The following is a 21,619-nucleotide window of genomic DNA, read 5'->3' as shown; positions in this document are numbered from 1 at the left end:
AGGTGAAGGGACCTCAGCGCAGGGAAGGGGAGAGGCCATTGCTGATCTTTAATTTTTGCGCTCTCGTAGTTGTTGGTCCAGACGCACAACAAGAGTCATGGTATCCTCTAAAGTCAAGGGCGAAGGGTAATTTATTAGGAGATCTTTAAAGGTATCAGAAATGCCTCAGCGGAATTGACATCAGAGTGCAGCATCATTTCACTGTGAAGAGATGGGCCATCGTCTAAATTCTGAACAATAATCTTTGGCAGGACGCCGTCCTTGCTGGAGAGATAACAGATTGGCCTCAGCCACTGCAGTGATATCTGGTTCTCCATAAATTAAACCTAAGGCCTCAAAGAAGATCTCCACAGACAAAAGATTAGGGGCATCAGGTCTCAACAAAAAGGCCCAGGTTTGAGGTTCTCCATGCAAAAGTGAAATGACGACACCAACTCGCTGCTGCTCAGTTCCAGAGGAGAAATGTCTTAGTCGAAAATACAACTTACAACTCTCCCGGAAATTAACAAAAGACTTATGATCACCAAAAAAACGATCAGGTAAGTTCACTTTAGGTTCAATTGGAGTTGCGATTGGAACGACTGCTTGGGCCTGCGCGGTTTCATGATGTTGAATCCTTATGGTCAGACCTTGAACCAGCTGAGTCAAATCGTGCAGTGCTTACATAGGTTCCTTTGTGAAAAAAGATAACATTAAAAGGCTTGTGATTATGGTATGGAATCACCAGTTAAGCAATTCCCAGGTTGGAAGTTTATGGAATTGCTAGGGGATATCAGGCTAGTGGATATCAGGGATTGCAGAAGTCAAAACCAGCCGGGAGCAGAAAGTCCAAATCAGTAAGCAGAGGGTAATCCAGAAACAAGCCGAGGTCCAGTTCCACAAAGTTCAAATAGTCAAATAGTCAAATAGTGACGGTATAGTCAGTAGCTTGATCAAACACATGGAAACAAGGAAAAAGCACAACCAAAGAAAACAGAACCAACCCAGATTAAAATATTCCACCCTTCAATCTGATAGGAAGAAGGACAGAGAAGTTGAATAGGCTCAACAACTAAAACCAGAACGCCCCGAAGATAGACTAGTAGTCATGGTAATCTTAACCCCTTCCCGCAATTTCACGTACAGTTACGTCATGGGAGATGGCCCTTTCCCGCATCTCCACGTAACTGTACGTGAAGGAGATGAAGCTGGCTCAGGAGCTGAGCCAGCGACATCACCGCCGGGTGACAGCTGTATGTTACAGCTGGCACCCTGAGGTATCGGCCAGGATCCGACTGATTAACCCCTCACATGCTGCGTTCAATAGGGATCACAGCATGTGAGGAGTTTATAGCCACCGGCGCCCCAGCAACGTGATCGCTAGGTTGCCGGTGGCTGCAAAGGCGATCGGAGGGCTAATACTTACCTCCCGGTCCACCAGTAATGGAATCCTCCTATGCCCCGTCGTCGGCGGGGCCCAGGAGGCTTACGGTACCATCGGCAAGATGGCGCCGGCTCAGCTTCCGGCTCAGAAGCTGAGCCGGCGTCATCAGCAGTGGGTGTCCGCTGTATGTTACAGCGGACACCCCGATCTATCGGCAGGAACCGGAGCTAGCTCTGATTCCTGCCATTAACCCCTGCAATCGCTGCATCAAAGTGGTTTGTATGCAATAGGCAGCCTTGCCATGCGATGGCAAGGCTGGCGACTGCTACTATGGCAACAGGATGCCTAACAATGGCTTCCTATCTGCCGTTACGTTAGCCGATTAGGCCCCGCCCGGAGGAGGAGCCTGATCGGCTTGCTGTCAGTGAACAACTGACAGTTCTAATACATTGCACTACATAGGTAGTGCAATGTATTAGAACATCAGAAAAACAGTTGGACCTTCAAGTCCCCTAGTGGGACTAAAGAAAAGTGTGAAAAAAAAGTGTAAAAAAAGTAAAAATAAAAGTTGTCAAAAATACAATAAAAGTTTCAAATAATAACACAAAACACAATCGCCCTTTTTCCCTTATCAAGTCATTTATTATTGAAAAAAATAATAAAGCCATACATATTTGGTATCGCTGCGACCGTAACGACCTTAACTATAAAAATATTATGTTATTTATTCCGCACACTGAACGGCGTAAAAAAAATAACTAAAAAATACTGACATAATTGCTATTTTTTGGTCACTTTGTCTTCCAAAAATTGAAATAAAAAGTGATCAAAAAGTTGCATGAACCTAAAAATGGTACCTATAAAAACTATAACTCGTCTCGCTAAAAACATGCCCTCATACAGCTACGTCAAAGAAAAATTTAAAACCGTTATGGCTCTCACAACTTGGCGACAGAAAAAATCCATTCTCTTTACAAAAGTTATTTTATTGTGCAAAAAGTTGTAAAACATAAAAAGTGCTATAAATTAGGTATCACCGGAATCGGACTGACCCGCAGAATAAAGATAACATGTAATTTATAACGCATGGTGAACGTTGTATAAAAAGAACTAAAAAAATATGCCAGAATTGCTGTTTTTTGGTCACCTTGCCTCCCAAAAAAAAAGGATAACAAGTGATCAAATAGTCGCATGTACCCCAAAATGGTACCAATAAAAACGACAGCTCGTCACACAAAAAAAAAAACAGCCCTCATACCACTACGTCTATGAAAAAATAAAATTAGTCAAGGCACCAAAAAGCCAGGAAATAAAAATATGCAGTTGTGCCGGCCCGAGGGGAACGTTTCTTCTGTTTCAAGTGGCGAATTATCAAGGCCCCTAAAATTAGGGAACCAGGAAGGGGAGGGCCCAAACATATCTGCTGGAAGTGAGGGTGCACGTATTATACCAGGACAACACTTTCCCAGCAAAATTCCCCAAAGTTCAAAGGTGCGGAGTGCGGACCAAAAGGGGAATAAGTAAAGACCATTTATTAGTGCGACACCGGCCTGTGCAGAAAGGATTGTGTGACAGCGTAACACACATCTATGGATCATTTTATTGCTTTTTTTTACCCCACTATACCACCTGACTATGCCCCTTATATACTCCGTCCGCCTTACATGTGCCCCCACATTATAAACGGAAACACAAGTAAGACTCCAAACAAAACTACTACAAGCAAAATCCACGCTCCAAAAGCCAAATGGCGCTACCTCCCTTCTGAACCCTACAGTGTTCCCAAACAGCAGTTTACTTCCACATATATTGCATCGGCATACCCGGAAGAACCTTTTTAACAATTTTTGGTGTGTGTGTCTCCAGTGGCACAAGCTGGGCGCCACATATTGGCATATCTATTGAAAAAACATTTTCACCAATTTCTGCCAATCACCTGTGGAGTTAATATGCTCACTACACCCCTAGGTGAATACCTTGAGGGGTGTAGTTTCCAAAATGGGGTCACTTCTGGGGGGGATCCACTGTTTTGGTCCCACAGGGACTTTGCAAATGCGACATAGCGACCAGAAACCAATCCAGCAAAATCTGTACTCCAAAAGCCAAATGGCGCTCCTTCCCTTCTGAGCCCTACTCTGTGCCTAAACAGCAGTTTATGACCACATATGTGGTATTGCCGTACACAGGAGAAGTTGCTTTATAAGTGTTGGGGTGATTTTTTTAATTTATTTGTTGAGAATATGAAACATTTTCAGCTAAATCTACGTCTTATTGAAGAAAAAGGATTTTTTTTATTTTCACTGCCCAATTCTACTAAAATCTATGAAACACCTGTGGGGTCAAAATGCTCACTACACCACTAGATGAATTCCTCAAGGGGTGTAGTTTAGTGAATCGAGTCACTTTTGGGGAGTTTCCACTGTACTGGTACCTTAGGAGCTTTGCAAAAGTGACATGGTGTCAAGAAACCAATCCAGCAAAATCTGTGCTCCAAAAGCCAAACGGCACTCCTTCTCTTCTGATCCTTGCCGTATGCCCAAACAGCAGTTTATGACCACAAATGGGGTATTGCCGTACTCCAGAGAAGTTGCTTTACAAATGTTGGGGTTCTTTTATTCCTTTATTTGTTGAGAAAATGAAAAATGTTGAGCTAAAGCTACGTCTTATTGGAGAAAAATGATTTTTTTTATCTTCACTGCCCAATTCTAATAAAATCTATGAAACCCCTGTGGGTTCAAAATGCTCACTACACTCCTAGATGGATTCTTTAAGGGGTGTAGTTTCCTAAATGGAGTCACTTTTTTGGTGTTTTCACTGTTTTGGTCCCTTAGGGGCTTTGAAAATGCGACGTGGTCTCCGCAAACCATTCCTGCTAAATTTGAGCTCCAAAAGCCAAGTGGCGCTCTTTCCCTTCTAAGCTCCGCCGTGTGTCCAAACAGCCGTTTATGACCACATGCGGGGTATTGTTTTACTCGGGAGAAATTGCTTTACAAAAGTAGTGGTGCATTTTCTCCTTTTAGTCCTTGTGGAAATTAGAAAAAATTAGCTAAACCTATCATTTTCTTTGAAAGAATGTAGATTTTAATTTTCACGGCCTACTTCCAATAATTTCTGCAAAAAACCTGCGGGGTTAAAAAGCTCACTATACCCCTAGATAATTTCCTCAAGGGGTATAGTTTCCAAAATGGGGTCACTTTTGGGGGATTTCTACTGTTTTGGTGCCGCAAGAGCCTTTCAAACCCGAAATGGAGCCTAAAATATTTTCTAATAAAAAGGAGGCCCCAAAATCCTCTAGGTGTTCCTTTGTTTCTGAGGCCTGTGTTTCAGTCAATAAGTGCACTAGGGCCACATGTGGGGTATTTCTAAAAACTGCAGAATCTGGGCAATAGATATTAAGTTGCGTTTCTCTGGTAAAACTTTCTGTGTTACAAAAAAAATAGATGAAAAATGAATTTCTGCAAAAAAAAAAAGAAATTTGAACATTTCACATCTACTTTGCCTTAATTCCTGTGAAACATCTAAAGGGTTAAGAAACTTTCTAAATGCTGTTTTGAATACTTTGAGGGGTGAAGTTTTTAAAATGGGGTGAGTTATCGAGGGTTTCTAATATATAAGGCCCTAAAATCCACTTCACATCTGAACTGGCCCCTGTAAAAATAGCCTTTTGAAATTTTCTTGAAAATGTGAGAAATTGATGCTAAAGTTCTAAGCCTTGTGATGTCATAGAAAAATAAAAGGATGTTCAAAAAACGATACCAATCTAAAGTAGACATATGGGTGATGTTAATTAGCAACAATTTTATGTGGTATTACTATCTGTCTTACAAGCAGATACATTTAAATTTAGAAAAATGCTAATTTTTGCAATTTTTCGCTCAATTTTGGTGTTTTTCACAATTAAATACTTAATGTATCGAGCAAATTTTGCCAGTAACATAAAGTCCAATGTGTCACGAGAAAACAATCTCAGAATCGCTTGGATAGGTAAAAGCATTCCGACGTTATTACCACATAAAGTGAAACATGTCAGATTTGAAAAAATTGGCTGTGTCCTGAAGGCCAAAACAGGCTGTGTCTTGAAGGGGTTAAAGGGACGAACGTTTCCTAACAATAGTCTAAGAAGAGAAGTTCTATTTTGCAATTTCCACATGCACACAATATAAAATGTAATTTACCTCCCTACCTTGTTTTATTACGCCTTCCCACCTATCCTGATCTCTATCCTGGATGGCATTTTGTCCACACAGGAGGGATGAAAACATTTTTCTGTGTAGTCCATAGAGAGGAAGCACTAAGACTCCATCAAGAAAACTTATAGATGGATTCATCCAATAAACCTACCATGATCTCATGTAGTGAAGCCATCAGGTTTTATAATGAAACAGGCTGCCTCCTATTTAAAGCAGAAAGTGTGGCTTCAACTAAGTAAATGCAATTAAATTACTTGCTGTTTTAATGGAAAATGAGGTTCACTGCTAATCTATGTGCACTTATTTATTGGTTAAAGTTGTATGAACTGTGACATTTCTGGGCAAATCACTCCATGGATATTCAACCCTTGACATCAACCAATTGTTTTAACGTCCCTTCTAAACAAAATAAGATTTGCCAAATACCTTAAAGGCTATGTACACCTTTTAAAACTTTTTTTTTTAAACTAAAAATGTGTATCAGTGTATTTCTTTTTGAGATACAGCTGTTTTGTATTCTGTATACAGAGCAGATGCATCATGCGCTGAAACCAGTATCCATCATGTCAGCGGCACTGACGGGTTCAGTGTCAGTGGGTCCTGCGTGTCTCTGGCATGCAGAATCCACCTGTTATCGATCACATCAAGTTAGATGGGAACGATAAGGGTATGTTCGCACGCAGTGACCAAAAACGTCTGAAAATATGGAGCTGTTTTCAGGCGAAAACAGCTCCTGATTTTCAGACGTTTTTGTAGCAACTCTTGTTTTTCGCTGCGTATTTTGCGGCCGTTATTGGAGCTGTTTTTCAATGGAGTCAATGAAAAATGCCTCCAAAAACGTGACATGCACTTCTTTTTCGCGGGCGACTTTTTACGCGCCGTATTTTGACAGCGACGCGTAAAATTAAGGCTCGTGGGAACAGAACACCGTAAAACCCATTGAAAGCAATGGGCAGATGTCTGTAGGTGTATTAGGGGTGTTTTTTTTCAGGCTTAATTCGAGGCGTAAAACGCCCAAATTACATCTGAAAACACTGCGTGTGAACATACCCTAACAGGTGGATCCTGCGTGTCAGAGACTCGCAGGACCCGCTGACACGGATGCCGTCAGTGGCTATCTGATGGATACAGGTTTAAGCGCACAATGCAGCTGCACTGTATACAGAATACTAAGCAGCTGTATCTCAAAAAGAGAAAAATATTTTTAATAAAGTCATTAGAAAATTTCACCAAACACACTGATACACATTTTTATAATTTTTTTTAAAAACACGCTTTCATTAATGTTATTACTAAAGGAGTTAATTTCTGCTCAAACATCTCTTTCTTACATTTTTACTGCAACTACTTATGATCGGTGGGGGTACAACTTCTGGGTCCACCACTGATGCTAAGAATGAAGGGGCTGTAGCGCTGATTTAGCGTTACAATCCCTTCACTGTTTCTCCCTGCACAGTGAACTGCAGCACAGTATATTCACTCGAATGGGGCCCGTTGCAGTTCCGTACTGCAGCCCCTTCATTCTCAGGATTGGTGGAAGTCCCAGAGGTCGGACCCCCGCCTATCATAAAGTGATAGCATATCCTATCAATATGCAATCACTTATTAAAAAGGGAGTAGCCCATTAACTCTTGATCAATTCTCTGAAACATGGAGGTTGGTTAGGGAAGTCAAGTTTTTGCAAAGGTTTTTTGGAAACCCATCAAATTATGAAAAAAAAATGCTATTTGAATGTACAGTGAGATATCACTGTTTGCATTAGTTAAAGACAGTATCTCATAAGAGCTAGGGTTTGGAATACAGAATAGACTTGAATGTAGTAAAGGCAGATGGAAAGGATAGCTGGAACATCCCACCATTGTTTTAGATCAGGGCCTTCCAGCAAATCACAAACACTTGGATGGCTCTTTTGGCGTTCAGATGCATACATTTCTTGAGAAGTGATTTCTGCATATGCAAATCAGCGCTGGAAAGGGAAGTTTACTTATCAGTGGACATTATTTGTTCTGGAAGGCTGTGGCTTCCACTGTCTTTTTGGATTTGGCTATAATTTTTAGAAGGTAATATGTCTGTCACTGCTATGGAGTCAGTGTAACTCGCTGTTATTGATGTCTGTGGCGGTGAATGTCATGGAGGCCCTGTTATGGGGGCATTCTGGCTGTCACTCTTTTGGGGCACTGTTATGTGGACACTTTGACTTATGGGGCACCATTATGGGAGCACTGTAGTTGACACTGTTATTTATACACAGTACCATGGGGACACAATGGCAGTTATATGAGATATGTGTAAATATCCTCCTAATTAACAAGCTTTTGATTGGTCTAAGTAGTTACTGCATACATACACAGACTTTTTTTTATTGAGTTTTTAATCAGCATTCAAAGGAAAAACATAATCTCTCACGGATGAAATTTCTCCCTCTTTATATCCCATCTTGTATGTGAAGAACAGTTATTAATTGGATGGTTTAAAAGAAAGATTAGAGAAGAAAATTAAAACCAAGAAGAAACAAATGAGACAAAGAGAAAAGGGTAAAACGTTGACGTATTTCTCTTATAGGAGTTGTGAGGAGCCAAATGGTTGTTCTGTATATTCCCATGTGTCAGATCCTTTAGGGTTCATTCAGACGAGCATGTATCACGTCCATGTGACGGCCGTTAAAACAACGGCCGTCACACGGACTCATGTATTTCAATGGGGCCGTTCAAACGACCCTTGTTTCAACGGAGCGTGTGAAGGGTCCGTAAAAAAAAATAGGACTTGTCCTTTTTTTGCTCTGCCCGCATCCCTCCATAGACTCTAGTCTATGGGGGATGTGTGATATTGCGTCCCGCACAGATGCAGATCAGACGTGAAAAACTGTTGTTTTCCATATCCGAGGCTGGCCACATTCGTGTGAATGTAGCCTTACTGTATTCCAGCTTTTTTACATTATCACCCGCCACTTATGCATTCTGATTTCCAAAAAGTAGCAATAAGTTTCCCCTGCTTATAGAAATATTTGTATAACTATTGTTCAGCTTTCTATATGTAGGATCAGCCGACAATCCCACCATATCTACCATTGGAGCAAACAAGGATCCAATATGTAGGGTTTTAACTTCTCCAATCTGTTGTTACCTCTGGAGATAAGGGGAGCCAGAGATGTCTAGCAGGTGTTATTAAAATAGCACATGCCTTCTGTAATGACGGGTTAGGGAGACAGACAGGTGAGCCCTAATCTACCCGCCACTCAGTCCCTGCCTACTTGCAACGGCCCGTCTTAGGCGACGGCGTACAACTGGGCGACGGTCCCTACGCTCAATAAGTGCACGACTGACAAACAGACAAGGGTACACAGAAGCTAAGGGAAATGGGGCAGTTGCCCACGGCAACACAGTGAGCAACAAGAGTAGTGATCGAGCCGAGTCAAACCAGGAGTGCTCGAGGTACAAATCGCAGAGCAGGAGCGTAGTCAGTAAAGCCAGGGTCAAAAATGAAGTAAGGTCAATAATCATAGCAGGAGCAGCAGAGCCAGGAAACAGAAAAGAATCACAGGCAAAGGAGGAGCAGGAAATGCAGGTATAAATAGACAGAGGACGGGAGCTAGCTCCGTCTGGCCAGGCTGTGATAGGCTCTCCCACTCCTCAGCCTCCCAGCCTGACTGGTAGAAGATCGTGTCACTCTCTCAGACTTAGGAGCAGGTGCAGACTGATTACCCATGGGCGTCGACACAGAAGCTGTGTCTGGCAGATCCTTTACACCTTCAGGCTACATCTGTCTAATGTCTATTTCTAGCTATTGGTTGGGACGTCACTGGAAAATACTACAACGGTATAATGATACCGCTGTGGTTATCTGTTACATACTATCTTGAAATATTAGGAATATTTAATATTAGTAATCATTTCCCCGGTAGTGCCTTTGCTGGTTGTTTTTAATACCTAGCGATAAGCGGACCTTAAACTTTTATGAGAAATTAACAAACTGAAAATCGGGCCTCAAAGGAGACTTTTCAAATTGCTGTGTGCACACTCCCTTAAAACTTTTACCCCCTACAAGCTGTCACCCATGTTTCACCACCGAGACTAGGCCTGTGTATTTTACAAAAGTCTTTAAAGCTGCTTCTTTCATTTATTTTATTAGCCTTTAATGAATGTAATTAGAACCCAAGTAATTAAATGCAATTGTGCTCAGTATGTTCCTGTTGTAAATTGCCCTAAACAGTGTGCATGGTGTGAACAAATTTGTGGGATTAATAGAGGATGGATAATGTTTTTGGATAGTATTTCACACTAAACGGCCACAGAGAGAAACAAAGGACTTGGTGCAGTGTTATTAATCTTTGTCAACTGACAGCTCAGGGCTAATCTGCATTAGGGAGGCAGCAAAACACAAAGGGATGATCTGGATAGGTGTTGTCTGCACTATCATATCTGATTTGTAATTGGAAAGTAGCCTGAAAGCAAAGACCTAATATTGGGACACAGGGACGGATGGGTGGACACAAGTGTGACACACGAGGCCTCATTATCTGATGGAAGAACAGCAAGGAAATAGCAGGACAGATGTTACAATGAAATGATTTAGGGCAGGAAGTTACTGCATCTTCTTAAATCAAGACTGCCAAGGAACTGTTACCCTCGAGCGCACGGAAAATAGACCAAATTACAGTTTATTCTAAAAAAATGTACATGGAAAAAGTCAGTCGCATTCCCAGATTTCAGCAAATATTTTTTTTCTATATGGAACTACTGTATAACATCATCACATATGACAAATGTATGGCAGCGTCAATTTCTTTTGGGTATTCTATACGTGTGAGGTATAATCTCCATTAGAATAAATTGAATTATCTAGTAAATTAAAGGCTATGTACTCCTTTTGAAAACATTTTTTTTTTAAATAAAACAGTCTATTAGTGTGATAGTTGCAACTTTGTAATTACTTTTTATTATAAATTATTTTTACTTTTTCAGATACAACTGCTTTGTACCCTGTATACAGAGCAGCTGTATCTTGCGCTTACACTTGTATCCGTGAGGTCAGCGGGACTGACGGGTTCAGTGACAGCGGGTCCTCCGTTTCTCTGACATGTAGGATTTCTCTTTTATCGATCACATCTAAGTTCTAAACTTAGATGTGATCGATAACAGCTCGATCCTGTGTGTCAGAGACACGTTAGCACCCTCTGACACTGAACCTGTCAATCCCGCTGACCTCACAGATTCAGGTCTCAGTGCAAGATACAGCTCCTCTGCATGCAGGGTACAATGCAGCTGTATATCAAAAAGTAAAGTAATTTATGATAAAAAGTAATTACAAAGTTGCACCAAACACAATGATACACTGATATGTTTTTTTTTTTTTTTTAAAGAAAAAGTAGTACATAGCCTTTAATATAAAACCTGTATATTGGATTGGACTGTACATTTTAAGAAATACATCTCCATTCAATGTGTATCACCTTCCTAATTTACATAAGATGTGCCATGTAATCTTATACCAAATCATGGCGAATGCATAATCTTGGCATGATGTTAATAAAACTTCCCAACCACACTTGGCTGGGTTTACACACCTTTTGTTATTTTCCAAAACGGCAATTGATTTAAAAAAAAGATAAGTTTAAGGTCTCATACTGAGTCTCTATGTCAACACATGGCATCCCTAAAGTCCCTACATTTCCATACTACAAAGCCATAGGCACTCCATGTACCTATGGTGCCTTTGTGCGTAACTGTATTACGTAGATATTCCACCCTAGAAGTAATGCTTCCATGGGAGAATACCTCCATAATATGTGTCATGTCCGTGGCTGCGGGCCGTCAGCTTCAATCTCCCCCTGACAGCCGCAGGCACGAGTCGGCAAGTGCTGGCCCCAGCCTCCTCCTTAGGAGAAGCCAGCGCTCGCTTCCACACACCTCAGCCGGATCCCATAAGGTGCGCGCGCACCAGACTTTTGATGAACATCAGGCCGTGAGTACCCTGGACTATAAGAGGGGTCCAGCACCCTGCTTTGATGCCTGAGCATTGTTGTTGTTTCCCCAGTTTGTCTATGCAATGGTCTCCTAGTGTGTTCCTGTTCCCTGCATTCCATACTATCCTGGTCGAGTACTGTGCTGAGCCTAAGTCATACTGTGCTGTATATTACGCCTGACCTGCTTCACCTCACCTGACGTCTACCTGCTGCCTAGTCCCAGCCAAGCCTACCTCGCTACTGTCCGAGCTGCCACAGGTACCTATACGAACTAAAGACATTGTCCTGCGCCCTGTTGGCCAGCTGCCATACCGCCAAGGCGGTATGGCCCAGTGTGTCCACAGACACTTCGTGACAGTATGCTCAGGCCATGGACCCCGCTGGTCGATTCAAGACCATGACGACGTCTCAAGAGATGCGGGCAGATATGCTAGACCTCTGGTCTCAACAGGACCAACTCCTCCAGGCGTTGAACATTCTTGCACATCGGAAGGAGACACAAGCTGCCGTTCCTCCAACTACACCTCCTGGCAGTGTTGATCCTCAGACTACACCTCTTAGCAGTGTTGACCCGCGTGTTCCTTTGCCACTTCCTGACCGCTATGATGGAGACGCAAGTACCTGTCAGGGATTTCTGAATCAGTGCTAGATCTACTTCAGCCTGTACAGTAGGACATTTTCATCTGATGGCTCATGGGTCGCTTTCATCATCTCTCTCCTCACTGGCAAGGCTCTTGCATGGGCGAACCCTATCTGGGAGAGACAAGGACCAGAGACCCGTGACTTCCAGGCTTTCCTCCGGACTTTTTCGTATGGTGTTCGAGGAGCCTGGTCGAGTCTCATCTGCAGCGGCCTCTTTGATTAACCTACGCCAAGGAGACACCGCTGTGAGTGAGTACGCCTTCCACTTCCACACCCTGGCGGGAGAGCTGTTATGGAGCAATGAGGCCCTAGTGGCTGCATTCTGGCATGGACTGGCTCCTAAAATTAAGGATGAGCTTGCCGCTCGAGACCTGCCATCTACCCTGAATGACCTCATCCTTCTGTCCGCCCGGATTGATATACGGATCCGAGAATGCCTCCAAGAGGTTCGTCGGGAGGAAGTCCTCCCTAGTCTGGCTCCTACTTTGCAGCAACCACTGCTGTCCTCAGATGTCGATCCTCCTAAGGAGTCTGTGATAATGGACCAGTGTAAGCTATCCACCCAGGAGAGACAACGCAGACGCACTTCTGGACTCTGTCTTTATTGCGACCTCGGTGGCCATCTTGTGCACCTGTATCCCCAAAGATCCCAAAGCCTAGGGTTTCTAGGAGTGACAACCTTGGGTAAGAAAGGACTTCCGTCTAAATTGTCCATACCTGTGACCATAGAGTCCGGTTAGAGAACGCATCAGGTCTCTGCGTATCTGAACTCTGGATCCGCTGCTAATTTCATCCGTAGAGACCTGGTGGACCTTCTTCAATTACCCACTACCCCTCTGGAAAGCCCGTTGACAGTTGCTTCAGTAAATGGACTACCTCTGCCAGACCCAGTTATAGCTGTGACCAAGCCGCTGAGGCTCCAAGTGGGAGCTCTTCACTCTGAACTCCTGTCGTTCTATGTCCTATCCAAAGCTGTTAACCCTGTGTTGCTGGGCCTGCCTTGTCTCCGACTGCATGCCCCAGTCCTGGACTGGAATTCTGGAGAGGTTCTTCAGTGGGGCCCTGAGTGTCAAAGCCAATGCCTGGTGCAGATTCGTTCGGTTCAGCCTTCTCTGCCTCGGTCATTGGCAGGATTGCCGGGTCAGTATGCTGCATTTTCGGACATCTTCAGTAAGAGGGAGGCAGAGACATTGCCTCCACATCGGGCGTATGACTGCCCTATCGAACTAATTCCTGGTGCATCCCTTCCCCGTGGTAGGGTATATCCTCTCTCCTTGCCAGAGACTCTGGCCATGTCCGCCTATGTGAAAGAGAACTTGGAGAGGGGCTTCATTCAAAAGTCTTCTTTCCCGGCAGGAGCCGGGTTCTTCTTTGTCAAAAAGAAAGATGGCTCTCTTCATGCTTGTATCGACTACCGAGATCTTAACCAGATCACGGTGAAGAATAAATATCCATTGCCACTGATCTATTAACTGTTTGATCGTATATGTGGTGCCAAGATTTTTTCTAAACTAGACCTGCATGGGGCTTACAACCTAATCCGGATTCGCCAGGGTGATGAATGGAAGACTGCATTTAACACCCAAGATGGACACTATGAGTATCTAGTAATGCCCTTGGGCCTGTGTAATGCGCCCGCAGTCTTCCAGGAGTTTGTTAATGACATTTTCCGTGACCTCCTCTATGTTTGTGTTGTGGTCTATCTTGATGACATCTTGATTTTTTCTCCAGATCCTGTGACTCATCAGAGACATGTTTGTCAAGTTCTGCTACAGTTAAGGGAGAATCGTCTGTACGCCAAGTTGGAGAAGTGCATGTTTGACAGAGATGCTCTACCCTTCCTGGCCTACATCATCTCAAATCGAGGTCTCGAGATGGATCCTGAGGAGGTAAAGTCTGTCCTGGAATGGCCACGCCCTCAAGGCTTGAGGGCCATACAGCACTTTTTGGGATTCGCCAATTTTTACAGACAGTTAATTCTAAACTTCTCCTCACTGACTTCTCCTATCTCTAACCTCACTAAGAAGGGCATGAACGCCAAGGTGTGGACTCCCGAGGCAGAGTCTGCATTCAATAGCCTGAAGAGTGCCTTCATGTCCGCCCCTATCCTCCATCATCCGGATGTCTCTCTGCAGTTCTCATTGGAGGTGGATGCATCCTCTGTCAGTGCTGGTGCACTCCTGTTCCAGAGAGGTCCTAAGGGCAAGTCAATGGTATGTGGATATTTCTCTAAGCTCTTCTCTTCCGCAGAATGCAACTACTCGATTGGGGATCGGGAGTTACTGGCTATCAAATTGGCTCTGGAGGAGTGGAGACATCTACTAGAGGGCGCAGCTCATCCGATCCTAATTTTTACAGACCACAAGAATCTGACCTACCTCTAGATGGCCCAATGACTGAACCCTTGTCAGGCCAGGTGGTCACTGTTCTTTACCAGGTTCCAGTTTAGGCTCCATTATTGCCCAGCCGACAAGAATGTGAGGGCCAATGCCTTGTCCAGGTCTTTTGAGATGGAAGACACCATGGAGATTCCACAGAGCATTATTGATCTGTCTTGCATTGTCTCTGTCAATCCCCTGCAAGTTGGGGACATTCCTCCAGGGAGGACTTTTGTGCGTCTGGCTGATCGTGGAAGAATCCTCCGCTGGGGACACTCCTCTAAACTGGCAGGTCACGCGGGGGGCCGTAAGACCCGGGATCTGATTGCTAGTCATTTCTGGTGGCCCACGCTGCCTAAGGACATTATGGATTTTGTTTCTTCCTGTTCTGTATGTGCAGCCAACAAGGTCGCTCACTCCAGACCTGCTGGTCTGCTCCAGCTATTGCCTGTGCCCAATGCTCCCTGGCAGCATATAGCTATGGACTTTATTACGGACCTGCCTCTCTCTGCTGGATGCAGTACTGTCTGGGGGGTGGTGGATCGGTTTTCGAAGATGGCCCACTTCGTTCCTCTGACCGGTCTTCCTTCTGCTCCTCAGCTGGCCAAACTATTCATCCAACACATCTTCCGCCTGCACAGCTTGCCGCAGCATATTGTGTCTGATCGGGGGGTTCAGTTTACCTCGAAGTTCTGAGAGCCCTCTGATGACTCTTCGGTGTGAAGTTGGAATTTTCCTCAGCCTACCATCCTCAGTCCAATGGTCAGGTCGAGAGGATCAATCAGATCTTGGAGAACTACCTACGCCACTTCATCTCCAAGCAGCATGATGACTGGGTGCAGCTGCTTCTGTGGGCTGAGTTCTCATATAATAATCACACCAGCGAGTCCACATGGAATACACCATTCTTCATTGTCTATGGCCAACACCCACAAATTCCTCTCCCGGTGCCCAATACTACTGAGGTACCAGCGGCTGACTCCGCTTTTAGAGACTTCCTGCAGATCTGGCAGCAGGCTCGATCCTCCATCCTAATGGCAGTCAACCACATGAAACGGAAGGCTGACACAAGGAGAAGAGAACCTCCTCAATTTCTCCCTGGCACGAAGATCTTGCTGTCTTCTAGGAATATCCGACTAAGGGTGCCGTCATGCAAATTTGCTCCCAGGTTCCGTGCTGGCCCCAGCCTCCTCCTCAGGAGATGGCAGTGTTCGCTTCCACTCACCTCAGCCGGATCCCGTAGGGTGTGCACGCACACTCGTGCCCGGTCTTAAAGGAGCAGCGCACGCACCGGACATTGTGGATGAACTTTGACCCGTGAGTACCATAGACTATAAGAGGGATCCAGCGCCCTAGTTCGATGCCTGAGCGTTGTTGTGTTCCCTAGTTTGTCTTTGTGATGGCCTCCTAGGGTGTTCCCTATTCCAGTTCCAGTTCCTAACTTTCCATACTGTCCTGGTCTAGCACTGAGCTGTGTCAAAGTCGTGCCGTGCTGCACCTCGCCTGACGTCCGCCTGCTACCTAGTCCCAGCCGAGCCTGCCCTGCTGTTGTCTGAGCTGCCACAGGTACCTATAGAACTATAGACTCTCACCTGCTCCCTGTTGGCCAGCTGCCTTACCGTCAAGGCTTTATGGCCCAGTGAGTCCACAGACCCTTCGTGACAGTTTCCTGGAGGCTAATAAGTTACCCGTAAAGGGGCAGCGCGCGCACCGGACTTTTGATGAATATCAGGCCGTGAGTACGCTGGACTATAAGTGGTGTCCAGCCCCCTGCTTTGATGGCTGAGTGTTGTTGTTGTTTCCCTACTTTGTCTATGCAATGGTCTCCTACTGTGTTCCTGTTCCTGTTCCCTGCATTCCATACTATCCTGGTCGAGTACTCTGCTGAGCCTAAGTCATGCCATGCTGTATACCACGCCTGACCTGCTTCACCTCACCTGACATCTACCTGCTGTCTAGTCCCAGCTGAGCCTGCCTCGCTACTGTCCGATATGCCACAGGTACCTATACGAACTATAGACATTGTCCTGCGCCCTGTTGGCCAGCTGCCATACCGCCAAGGCGGTACGGCCCAGTGGGTCCACAGACCCTTCGTGACAATATGGCATCAGATAAAAAACATAATAAATAAATCTCCATGTGACTATGAAATTGGAGGACTAATGTGACTCAGTATTGCTCCATAGACTGTTATAGTGCCGTATTAAGGCCCTGTACAACTCAGTGATTGCTTTGAGACATTTTATGCCCACATGCATGAGCCTTTAGTCTTTCCTTTTTTTCCCCCTCTGTTTAGAATCCAATTCTGGTTGGGCTAAAAAAATAAACACACAGAAACTGCACCAACTCTACTGTGTGAAGAAGGCTATTCTCCTGCCTCCAAGTATTCCGATATCTTACCTACTGAAAACGTAGACAATTTACAGGCCCTAGCACCTGGTTAGTGGTCGGATTCCTTTGGCTCTTCAAGTAGATAGAGATTTCTCAAAATCTTTGATCACATAAAGTCTATGATTTCCTTGGTGTTATAACTGATGGTGTGGGAACCAGAGCAAAAACCTGTTCAAATAGAAGGACCTAAAGTAGGTGAAGTAGAAGTAAACAATTTAGGGAAGGAACAAAGCTGTTGCGTGTTTGATTGTCAAAGTCCTACCAAGTTGGAAAAATAATTTCAAGTTCTACACATTTATATAACCCATACTACTGGAACAGCAGATTTCACATCAATTTATAGGGTCCTACTCCAATGAGCCATGGGTGTAAAAAGAAATACTGCAAGTGCAATATTTTTTCTTGTATACAAATCCTATGAATTATTTTGTACAGTAGCTTGTTAAAAAGAAGTCACATTTTGAGAAAAAATTTGGAGGAATTTATATTCCGCAATATGAATGGCTTGTGTTGCAAAAGAAGGGGTAGGGTGAGGGAAATTTAAATTCCTTGTATAGAGAAAAAGTACTAGACCAAATTATTTTTATATATATATATATATATATATATATATATGTATATATATATATATATATATATATATATATATATATATATATACACACACATATAATACATAAAGTTTCTTGATTTGTTACCAACAAGCAATAAAAAAATATATTTAATAGTGCAATTTAGCCATTAAAGACATGGGTGACCAAAATCTTTGTCAAAAAAATGCAAATACATAAATGCTCTAATGATCTGCATGCATTTCTTCAGAATAGAAAAGTTTAATCTGCAGTGTGTGTATCTACTGCTCCCACATCATATCAAAGCAGTTGTAGGTGAAATACCCTTGAGCCGAGAAAGTCACAACAGAGAACAGTCCAAAAACATAATGATGGATGAAGCAGTATTCCCCAAAAAAGTACACAAAGTTCCAATGAACCCCACCACACCCGACACACCCGGCACGTTTCATCAACAGCTTCGCCAACGGAATCTGCAAAGAAGGCCCCTAACAGAGCTTCCGAAGCAGATGTGAACAGAGCCTTACCTGGCATCTATATCTTCATTATTTTTCTTTCAAATGTGTTACATATTTGAAAAATGTAAAATTAAATCTGGTGTCAACCAAAAAACATAATGCATTCCTGCATAAATATTATAACAAATAATATAATTTAATGTTATGTTAAAATAAGCGCCAAAATTATCTTTGCATAGGAATTTTACCCCATTTTGATTCTGAGAAACATAAAATACCCTCCAAAATGATCTTTTTTTGTTTTTCTATGTTATAAAATCATGATTGTATCCTCCATCTAGTTGGATGTTGTTCATGTATAACTTGACTCATACAACAGTCATCCACTTTGGTCAAAAGCAACCAATTTGGTTTAATGTGCATGTTCACGGCCATTATTAAACTATGATAGGTGTTATAAACTGCAGGTATAAGAAGTCCACAACACAACAGCCATACTTGTATATTTAGCCTAAAACCATACTGAAAATATGAAGAAACAGAGTTCTTTGCCCTAGAAGACAGTATTCACTTAAATGAAACCTGACGGAGCTGATATCATAGTAACATCTGCAAATAGATATCACTACGATTACATTAAAATGTCAGTTTTCCATTCAAACCTCTGAAATCTCAATGATTTGACACTGATATTAGGACTCAATCATAAGCTTTCTATCTATCATCTCTTTACCTAAGGTAGGGTGCTTAGAAGTATTGAGATCTACGGCCAAACATTATCACTCCACATTTCCCCTCTTTAGCATAATGGATATTTAACCCATCCATTTTTTTTTAGATGTTTGCCTGTAACTGTAGACATATTGATGTACATCCCTTGTTTTGCATAGAACTGTCTATTCTATTACAAGTAGTTTATGATAAAAGTACAAAATGCATTTGAATCAATGGAAAGCAGTTCCAAAGTAGTTACATCTGTGTAATTAATGTTCAGCACCTAGCAAGGCATGGCATCACATCCGCCTTCGTAACTGGTACAATAGAACTAGAATGTGACACAATTAGAAATAATAGTAGTGGAAACACAACTACATACAGCATATGAAGGGAATATTGACCATTTCATCGTAATAAGAACAGTAATATGTATTAATTTTGGTTAATTCTAGTGGTAAACTTAGTGCCAAACATAGTGCCAATTTTACGTCTGTTGGAGAAGGAACAATGGTCTGTTCTGTCATGGTTTAGGTCAGGCCTATTTTTATTTAAGGGAAATCTAAATGCTACCTGGTACAATTACATTCTAAAGAATTGTGTATGTGCAATTTTAAAGCATGACAAAATCTGCATGTGCAAAACGAGGTCTTTAAAAATAGTTTACTGAGTTGGTGCGGAAGATTTACCTGATCGGCTAATACTGGTCTGAAGCCCATAATACTGGTCTTAATCCTATTAAAAACATTTGCGATGAATTGGAACTCAGGCTGTCAGTGCTAGATTTCATTAATTGCAGCACATCCCCACAGCTATGCTCCAAAATCCAGTGGATAACCTTCCCAGAACAGTCGAGGCAAAAACAGCACCAGCTCCACATTACTGTCCATGACTAAGGAATGAGGTGCTCAACAAGTAGTTTATCAATGTTGAAGCTGGACTACAAAGAAGCAGGACAAGGAAACATTCATTCCATTCAACCTTGGTTTGGGTCAGGACCTTTCAGAATGCCATGGACTTCAAGTTTAACAAACAACTATGCCTCGCTTGAAAAACACATATTAGTGGATAATATGAGAGCACTAAAATCATTGGAAAAGACCATTATGACTGGAATAGTTAGCGATGGGTGGGGGGGGGGGGGGTGCACTGCGATAAGAAACAGAAATCACATTAAATCAACTTTATAATACATTATTATTATTATTATTATTATTATTATCATTATTATAATCATTATTACTACGGGCAAAATAGAGACATTTTAGGGATGTTCAATTTCATTGGGTAGATCATGTTGAAAGTTGCATTGCGTTGTCTGACAGGCTACATCCAGCTAGTTCTTGGTGGGTTCTCCCAGACAGTAAAAAAAGAGGTGCCATTAAGGAAGGGGGTGCAATTCACGTATTAAACATTATGGGGGTAGGTTTACTGCTGTGCTTGGGTATAGAATGTGTCAAATATTGTGCCAAATTTTCGAGCAATGTGGCGCATTTTGGATATTTGCACTTCAATGGCCGTTTACGGTTTCCAGCTCGGCTACGATGCGCAGTTTTCGTGCAGCGTATCCGACCAGGTGGAAACCGGCCTAAAGGTGAATATGTCCAGCCTGATATACAGCTATGAATGTAAAGTCGCAGTATGCAGGGAATATATAACTGTATTCGGGCTAGTGGCTATAAGTATGAACCTGCTTACATAACATAAATTGAAATACATGAGTCAGTGTGATGGCCGTTGTTTTAACGGCCATCACACGGACGTGATAAATGCTCGTCTGAACGAGCCCACTCTGATACACCTTTGGTACATGAGGTCCAATGTAGTTTACGGCTGGCCATGGGAAGTTTCTGTGAAACCTGTCTATCATTACAATAAGGCCTTATTCACACGAACGTGTATTGTATTGCGTGCGCAAAAAAAGCTGCGTTTTGCACGCGTAGCAGTTCCATGTGGCATCAATATTTGGTGCGTGCCTGCGCGATTTACGTGCGTATGGCATTGTTATAACACTCTGTTTTTATGTTTACAAACATAAAAGCAGGAGGTGCTTTTATGTTTTCATTCATTGATTTTACAAGTGTTGCGCGAATCACGAGCGGCACACGGAAGTGCTTCCGTGTGCCGTGCGCGATTTTCACGCACCCATTGACTTCAATGGGTGCATGATGCGCGAAAATGGCCAAGTATAGGACATGTCGTAAGTTTTACGCAGCGAACATACGCTGCGGGAAAATCACGGACTGCCTGAATGGCCCCATTGACTAACATAGCTCCGTGAGACGCGCGTGATTTTCATGTGCGTATCACGGACGTGAAACACGTTTGTGTGAATAAGGCCTAACTGTCGGGATAATGTAAAAAAGCAAACATATCCTAGTGTGCCTTATCTGAACAAACATATCCTGCCCTTATACTGTATGTATAGCATGTGTTACGCGGCTACTGTGCTGAACACCAATTATTAGACAGCAATATTACATCATAATGCATTATTTAAGTAAATTATTGGTTGTAAACATTTGGAAAAGGGCAACATAGAAGAAATGAGGTTATGAAACATTACATATTAAGGATATTGTGAAGAACTGAATTAGAAAAAGCAAATCCCTTTACCGCAGTCCTGTATGAAGAATAGTTAGTAATTATAATGTGTTTATGGAGAAAATTTGGTAAGTTGTTGGTTCTTTTTAATGCCACGAGTACTGAATGAATACTCTGGGAGGTACGGAAAATAGACAATTTGGCATTCCAAGTCCATTTTGTTCTTCCTGCAGCCATCAGTAGGTGGAGCTCACTGCATATGGATGTATACAACTCCCATTTTACTCATAGGGACCTGTATGGTAAGTACACCATTAACTTAAATTACGTATTGGCTACACTGAGTTAGGATCACTTTTTTATTATTATTATTATTATTTTTATTTTTTATTTTTTTTAAAACGT

This window comes from Rhinoderma darwinii, chromosome 12 (assembly GCF_050947455.1).
Source record: "Rhinoderma darwinii isolate aRhiDar2 chromosome 12, aRhiDar2.hap1, whole genome shotgun sequence".
Lineage (NCBI taxonomy): Eukaryota > Metazoa > Chordata > Amphibia > Anura > Rhinodermatidae > Rhinoderma > Rhinoderma darwinii.
Note: the sequence above shows the minus strand (reverse complement) of the source record.